The sequence below is a fragment of the Poecilia formosa genome, unplaced genomic scaffold (assembly GCF_000485575.1).
Source record: "Poecilia formosa unplaced genomic scaffold, Poecilia_formosa-5.1.2 Scaffold840, whole genome shotgun sequence".
Classification (NCBI taxonomy): Eukaryota; Metazoa; Chordata; class Actinopteri; order Cyprinodontiformes; family Poeciliidae; genus Poecilia; species Poecilia formosa.
This window is the reverse complement of record NW_006800779.1, coordinates 36,071-44,942: the sequence shown is the minus strand read 5'-3', so window position 1 is coordinate 44,942 and position 8,872 is coordinate 36,071. Positions and strand designations below refer to the sequence as shown.

Genomic DNA, 8,872 nt, shown 5'->3' with positions numbered 1-8,872 from the left:
TCAGTGATTGGATGTTTCAGAGCCACCTGGTGACATCGTGATGTAGAGCTGGGTATCTTCTGCATAGTTATGGTAGCTGATCTTATTTCCTGTTATAATCTAAACCTATAACTGTTATTGCAAAAAAGGGGAAAAAAATCCATTGGAATGCACCTTATACAGATTTATTCTTTTCTAAACACAGATATCAAAATTTTAGCCAAAATTCTTGCGCTTAGTGTTTTGGTATTTTTGCCATCACTCATGTTAAATCCTGACTGGGTGACTATGGAATTACACAGTGACAATAATATATCCATTCCGGCGGTGCTCTGCTCCCCACTGTCATTCTCTTCATCTAACCCCATTTTAAATCCTGTAGTGAAGCATTCACTGAACATATGGGGCCAGTTTAGTCAATACTTCAAACTCCATGATTTTTCCCTAGTTAAGTCCGATTGCACTTCACTGTGTCTTTAAACCATCTGTTCCTAGGTTTGGACAGGAGGAGCTTACTCATTTGAAAGACTTTTTCAAAGAGAAGAAATTAGGATCATTTGAACAATTTAGCAATGAATTTAGTTTACCACTTTTTTTTTTTAGATATTTGCAAACCAAAACCTTTATTCAGTCCCATCTTTCAGACTCATTTTCTTTGCCAGAGTATACACTGTTGGAAACCATCATATTATTAAAGGGCTGATTTAGTGGCTTTACAATAAATTGTTGAATATGACAGAGATCTCCTCACCTAAAGCTAAAACTTCATGGGAAGACTACAACATGACTATACTGGATGAGACATGGACCTCTACGCTTAATCTTATTAATGCAACATCTCTGTGTGTGCACCACTGAACTGAATGTAGCATTCAGTTCAAAGTGCTACATAGAGCCCCAGAGCGAGCTGTCTCACATCCATCTAGAATTCACTCCACACTGTGACAAATGCAAAACTGCTGAAGCCACATGGTTTCATATGTACTGGTCCTGTCCCAGTCTTGACTGGTTCTGGACAGATGTTTGTCATACTCTGTCCAGGTTTCTCAGAGTGGCAGTAACACCTGAAACTCTCTTGGCTCTCTTTGGCTTCAGTGGTGAGGATTTGCCTTTTCCAGCCTCTGAGACCCAGGCGTTGTTTTGCTCTCCGTTAGCAAGGCGCGCAATTCTGACCAGATGGAAGGAGCTGCTGCTCCTGGTTATATGACCTTATGTCATGTTTGAAATGAGATGTTCTCTTCAGCACTCAACTGGAAAATTGGTCTTTCTTGACACATTTGAAAATGTACAGTAATATTTCATATTAATTAATTTTTACTAAAACATGCTCTGCTCTAACCCTCCCGACCCCACGGGGGACAAGGGTGTACAGAAAATGGATGGATGGATGGATGGATGGATGGATGGATGGATGGATGGATGGATGGATGGATGGATGGATGCTCTGCTCTTGTCAAGGGTAGGGATGCTGTGTGTGAAGGGCAGTGACCTGGGTAGAAGTGAATGGGATTATTTTGTAGGGAATTTTTTTCTGCATTATTTTACTATTTTTGCTCAGGTTGTATAAATAGATCATATGTCTGATTCCTTTGTGCCCACAGGCTCTCACCTTCATGTATAAAAGAAAAAACTTCAATGAAAGGCAGTGATTAATAAAAAGTGTCTATCTATATGTGTTTACTTTTCAGTGAGATTGTAAATTTGTACATAAATTAAAGATTAAAATCAAGATATTTTTTTATATCTCATAAATATCTGCAGCATGCGCAAACTGTGCTCATAAGCAAGCTTGATATTGAGGAGGATGTTAACAATTAAAAATCTCTGTCTGATTGTGAAAAATAGCTTCAGCAGTTTAAAAGCTCTTGTAATTTCAAGAAAATATAAATTTTTAATCAGTGAAGAAAAAAGCAGCAGGCAGTGAGCTGAACATCTTATTCAGAAGATGTAATTGTATTGGAGCTGAGGATAAAAACAACTTTATATAATTAGATAATCGAGAACAAAATGTAGAGAGAGAGAAAGAACGAGGAAGAGAAATGAGCTTGTCTAAACTCAATTCAAAGGCCATGAAGAGATACATTCTCAATCACTGCAATTTGGTGATAATACTTAATTATAATTTTGTCAAGCAGCGTCTGAAGAGGGCTTCTTCTCTCATCAGCCAAACAACTCGATGGAATTATCAGCCAGTCAGAACCCTGCTGCTTCCTGAGCACCATCATCTAAAAGCAAAGCATGCTGCTAGGAACAGCAGGCAAACATTTCTCTTTATTTTATTCTTCTATTCTCCCTTTGTGCTGGATTAAAACACTGCGTTAATTAAAAACAGACTGCTCTTTTTTCCTTTTTCAGTTTTTATTACAGATTACAGCTGAAGGGCTCAAAGGTTTTTTCTGACTCTAAAAGGCTTTTATAACATTCATTTTGTAGCTTAACGCTTTTTAATAGTGATATAATTTACCAGTGAAAACATCTAAATAAAACAACATTCAACAGATGAAAAACTAGCCTGTTTGGCTAACTCTGGCACATTATGTGATGCAGATTGTGTCTTTTGAACTAAACAACCATTTCTAAAGACTTTGTAGAGACGTTTGACAGCTTGAGCTTTCCTGAGAGTTTCTGGTTTTATTAACCAGTTGAAGGACATGATTGACCACTTTTACACTAACACAACTTCAAAGCCACACGAAATGTTACGGTAATGATAAACGAAAGTACATCCCATGACTCATTAGTGTGTAGAACTACTTTCAGCAGCAACAACCTGCAGCAGTCATGTTTTTTCTGACTTGGTTAGCCGTTTTATTGTTAGGGAGAAATTCTGGCCCATCTTGTTTCTACAACAAGTCTTATAGGTTGGATGACTCAAATTTGGCTAAACTGTAGTTGCCGTACTCCACGTCTACCTTGTTATTTGGAGAAGTTCATCCAACACTGTGATTGGTTTGGCAGGGGATGTTTGCGCTAACATGCTGCATACAGTGCTTGCTAACTTTGTGAGCCATGCTTCCCCTGTTGTAGAAAGAAGGGACGGCTCTGAACAAGTTTCTTTTTGATAATCCTGTCATGAACCCCAACATTTACTCTGGTGACTGGACTGTACAGTTAACAGGTAACAGACCTATTAAGAGTCTGTTAGGACTCTGGCTGTAACGATTCCTTGAATGATTCAAGTACCTCGATTGTTAAAATTCCTTGAGGCAAAGTATCTGCCTGGAAGCTTTGTTAAATTGTGTTTTATTATTTATCGCACCATGTTTCGGCCGGGTAACTGATTATGTAGTGCGACGCTCTCATTCCTGCCTCTGAGTTATTACTAAGTGCTAAGATCCAAGTTTTAAGTTTTTTCCAGTGGGGATTTTATTGAATGATTATAATGTCCAAGTTTTTATCGTTTTTCGGGAGACCAATATTCCTCCTTAAAATGCCTGGCGCGATGCTTGGAGTACGATGGCCTTTCTCCTCCCAGAGCTGCTGCCTGCTGGCTGGTTCAAAGCAAACGTCATGGAAGAGCGTGGCGAGTGTTTTTATATAGACTGAACTCAGCGGGCTGCTGTAGGTGATGCTTAGTGTAAATGTAGCTTTATGGATGAACTGGAAAATACATTCATCATCATTCCGGTCACAACAAATGGGTGGCGACGCGTACTGTGGCGGTACAGCGGTCATTTGTATTTTTATGTATAATGGAGCCAAGTCCCATGGCTGACATGGACAAAAAAGCTATAAATATCTGGGCAAAGTGAGAGTTTATCTATTAAATTGACTGAAGATGAATGCATTAACCAAAAAACTGGTTTATACACATTTTGGCTTCATGAGTCTGTTTTATCATTAAATTAAATATCATTTCATATTTTTGTATAATGTTTGTTCAGGTTAACTTAAAAATGGAGTTATTATTGTTACAGGTTAATTTTCTATACTACAGAAAAGTAATTGTTAGGGATGCGCAAATATGAAAAATTGGGCAGTAAATAATACTGCTATTATTTACCAGTATTCTACTTTATCAAATTTTTTATTCAATTAATTAATTATAAGAATAATTGATAAAATACTCGATTTCTAAAAGAGTCATTCTCAACAGCCGTAGTTAAGACCCTTAACAGACGGGCACTTGTCTGTTTCTCCACCAGGACAGTCTCTCTCTCCGCCTCGGCCAGATTCATTTTCCATTAGCAAATCTGACGTAGCTCAGCCTTTAGTACCTACTTCAGGGGTAGCATTAGCAGGACAGATCAGGGTACAGCACTGAAACCAATTTATTGACAGCTGACCACATTCATTGATTGGCTTGTGATTTATGTCACAACTCCAAAACAAGCGTTCAGAATTTAACTTTAAATGAGGACGGCGGGTTAGGGGTTAGGGGTTAGGGGTTAAGGTTGCCCTCTGCTATCAGAGAGCTGTATGGAGGAGTTTAATAGAGACAACAATCAGGAGCGGCGGCAGGAACACATGCAGTAACTTTTGCAGAGGAATGACTGCTCTTTTGCACCCACAGTGTGAAACATCGGAACTACATAATATTAACTTGTGATGTGAATTTTATTTTTTATTTGGTTTAAAATAAATAATAAAGCTTATGCATGGCTATTGGTTTACATCTTTTGACTCCATTGCCTAAATCCAAAAGGTTTTAATTATGTTCATATGCATAGCAAAAATAATCAGTATACAAGATAGAATTAAATATCTGGGTTTATTTTAGTCCATCAGAACCAGAACCTCAAGGTTCTCCAATACTGGAGAGACAGCAGGCTTAAATTGTGGTAGTGGCAGCTATAGCAGCACTTTCGGTGACTGCTGCCATAAAATGCCACGACCTGCCAGTGACCTGCTAGTGCCACAGGCTGCAGCTTGTGGCAACCGTGACCTGCCATAGCTTAATAACGGCGTCTTTTAGCTTCTGTGACGTATGCCATAGTTTGTGTTAGACTGAATACGAATTATTTTATTTTGAACCAAAAAAAAAGAAAGAAAAACATACATCTGTCACTGATTCTGTGACATATACCGCAGCTTCTGTGTCAGGTTGAATTTGAATGATTAAAATAAATAAAAACAATAAATAAAACAGCTGGTGGATCTGGCACAGCCTGCTACGGAGCCCCATAGGGGACATGGGGAAAATTTTTGTTTTGCATTTCCTCTTAATAAGTGTTGCGTTCCCGTGAATGTGAATCAAACTTATGTTGGTAGAGGGCCACACTGGGTTAAACTCGGGGAATCTCGTCTGTCTGACGCGTCTTTCAATCAACTCAAGGCCACTTCTTTGTTCGATCAATTATCAGTTTATTCCATCTAGACTGTCATGCTTCAAACTTTGTAAGGACTGAGACACAGACTGGACTGGCCAAACAAGGCACACCTGCTGATGATCAATGGCCCCACAACACAGTCAACAGAAATTATGACCTGCACTCTGTGCCAGGTTGTGGCAGGTCATGACAGCCACGGCAGCTGTCACCAGAAGTGACGCTGTAGGTGCCACTGCCGTAATTTGAGCTCGGCAGCTCTGCTGAAGCCCTGCTGCAATACTTAGTGTTCCTGCAAACATCAGCGGAGAGTTGACCACAGCTCACGTCCCGCCCACAATAGTGAGGAACAGAGCGTATAATGGAGAGGCTCACTACCTGGGGTAGAACCGAATCGCACATTAACCGGTTAGTCAGTGAATTACCAGTGGAAAAGCACCATAAAACACTTTCTCAGACTTTTTCAGTATTTGTTAACCTATTTAACAAACACAAACCACCTAACTTGAAACTGCCCTGCAACAACACAACATCTTACATCTTGAAATTAAAATATTAATCCCTTAATGTACTGACTGTTGTTTTCTTTGTTCATCCAAGTGACATCAAATACATGGTAATCAAAAAAGAAGTAGTTTTTTACTATCAAGTCTTGTGTGCATTAATAACATTTGTGGCTATTTGTAATAACTGCAGCCCAGATGTGCTAAGGAACGCTACAGAAAATCTTTTCTGCCCGAGGCTATCAGAGTTTATAATACATAGATAGTCTCTAGTGCTGTGCGTTTTAAATGTTCAATATATATCTAACAGTATATTAAGTCAGTGTTTCCCAACCCTGGTCCTCAAGGCTCGCTGCCCTGCATGTTTTAGGCGTTTCCTTGCTTCAGCACAGGTGATTTCAATTAGCAGGTGTTTGCTGAACTGCAATCAGCTGAATGAGGTGCATTAAAACAGGGAAATTTCTAAAACATGCAGGGCAGTGAGCCTGGAGGACCAGGGTTGGAAAACACTGTATTAAGCAATATGTGTGTGTCCTTAAGACCAGTGCTGCTCATTATTTATTGTTGTATGCTTATTACTATTACTTTATTTCTTATTTATTTACTTATTTTAACTTATATTGTGTCCTTTGCCTGGATAAACAAAATTCTGAATAAAATTTACAATAAAATAATTCTAGATTTGAGTTGCTTTGACAGAAACAAAAATCAGCTTGTGTACTATTAAATATAAAAATTATCAATTTTTTTTGAAGATGCGATCAAAAGAATCACATCGCTCGTGAACGTCACATCAATGCTCTCAGCAACAGATATGACTCGGCTTCCTCTGATCATATAAATAATCCTGTCATTTTCTTTCCACCGATATCTTCACTTTTGAGTGACCTGGTTTTAAGTCATTTGTCCGTTATTATTTTAAAATATAATCCTCTGGTTAGCTAGCTGTTTGCGTCACAGTTTGAGCTCACCTCACTGTAAATACAGTCATTTTCATGCAGTACCATGTCGACCATTAGGAGGCGCCCTTGGACCACCAGTGCTCTGTGGGCCACTGTGTGAGAAAGATTGCTCTAAGGTCATTGTTGACCTGATTGTTGGTTTTCTCATCCTGGAATTTGTAAGCTTGTCTTCTCCAGAGCAGCAAACTGCTTAAATTCCTCCTGGTAGTGAGTCATCAGGTGCATTTGACTAGCAGTGCCTGATTTCTTTGCCTTCCTATGTAACTTTGCTTGATTCTAATCTGATCTTCACAGCTCAGTCTGGGTGTTCTCTCACTGACTTTGATCCCTCTGGTAGATTTTCTACCAGGTCAATCAGCCAACAGAAGGAGCGGTCGTGAACTATGACGTTGATTTTCTTTGCTGTTTTAGAATTGTAGTCTGCCTGTAGCAGAAAAAGGGAACAAAGCTGTTAAGTCCGCTTCATATATTGAATTAACATTAACAGCCACCTCGCTCAATTCAGCACTTCTCTCTTCACAGTTGAAGGATGGTTGTTTACAGTCGTGCATTGCATAAACATGGCTAAACATTTAGCCTTTGGGTAAAATGTAAAACCTCAACACAGTCCACGCCTCCAAGAAGCAATCGTTTCTCAATAACTAAGGGTCAATGCGTAACACAAGGGGCTGGTTTTTACTTGGCTGCAGGTTTCTACTTCTCTTGAATTCTGTGGAGGCTTTCATTTTTTCATCTCTAATTACAAAGATGTAAGTAGGTTTTCTATCACTGCAGATGCTTCGTGCAGCATCTTAAGTGATGCTGTGCGAAGTTGTTTTTTACTACCAAGTCTTGTGTGCATTAATAACAGCTGTGAAGACAACAGCTCTGGACAACACCTTTGTGGTGGTGAAGACAAAGCTGAGCCAAAAGGTGACGCTCTGAATTTATTAGTCGTTATCTATGTTCCTACCGTCATCTATGGCCAGGGTAGGAGCTTTGGGTAGTGACCTAAAGAACAAGATGAGGAAATGAGTTGCCTTTGCAGGTTGTCTGGGTTCTTTCTTCAAAACTTGGTCATCTGGGAGGGACTCAGAGAAGAGCTGCTGCTTCTCCACATCAAGAGGAGCTGTTTGAGGTGACTTGGGCATCTGGTTAGGACACCTCCCTCGTGAGGTGTTCTGGGCATGTCCTACTGGGAGAAGACCCAGAGGAAGACCAAGGATATGCTGAAGGGACTATGCTTCTTGGCTAGTCTGGGAATGCCTTGAGATTCCCCTGGAGAAGCTGGTCCAAGTGGTTGGGGAGAGAGAAGTCTGGGATCTGGGTCTTCCTGCTTTAGGCTGTTGTCTGTGTGACCCGACCCTGGATAAGCAGAAGATAATGGATATCACAATCTTTCCATGTTGGCTTAGTTTTAATAGAATCTGTCACATATTTTAGAGAATTGCATGTGCTTTTTTTTTACCATGACTATATATAATAAATGGGTTATATATAGATCAAAGACTATTATTTTGCTAAAGCATATCCCTGGACACCTAGCCTGGCAGAAACAATCAGACATACAACATTCTAAACTATTCCAGTGCCTCCTGTTCTAGTTACTGCTACAGACTACAGCTCCATTCTGGTAACAAATTTCACGTTATTGTCATTTCCTTTCTCCTCCCTTGTGATAGTCTGCTTTTATATGATGCCTGCTGCACTTGCTACCTGTCGCTGTGACTCTATTTACCATAGATCTGCTTATTATGTACTTGTGATGTACTTCTCCAAGTTAAGAGGTTCCGCCATTGGTACGTTTCCCACAGGCATCACCGCTCACTTCTCTCTCAAACTGCATTAGCATTGCTCACATGATAATGAGTGAAGGGTTGGTTGTGCAGAGTGGGAGCAAGCGGCTGGCAGAAAAAAAAAAAACAGTTAGGGAGATAATAGATTTGGAAGGGATGGGGCTGGGGGGCTGATTTGGTATGGAGGAGTGGATAAAGAGAAACTACTAAGAGTCTGAAACCCTAATCTGTTTAAGTCAGCCAGTGACACAGACGTAGCCTTTTGTCTTTTTAGGCCTGAGTTTGGAAAGAGGTTGGGGTGGGGTGATAAATCAGAGACAGAGAAGTGACAGCAATAAGTGTTTAGGTTCTTCACTGTTGGGCTCAGCGTCCTGTGACTATTGTTG

The 8,872-nt window shown here is 39.9% G+C and overlaps 1 protein-coding gene across 4 annotated transcripts in view; it reads left to right on the top strand.

The window, feature by feature from the left end:
- The window catches only part of pcdh10b (protocadherin 10b), a 49,463-nt gene that overhangs the window by 19,069 nt on the left and 21,522 nt on the right, over nt 1-8,872 (top strand). The window lies entirely within an intron of this gene.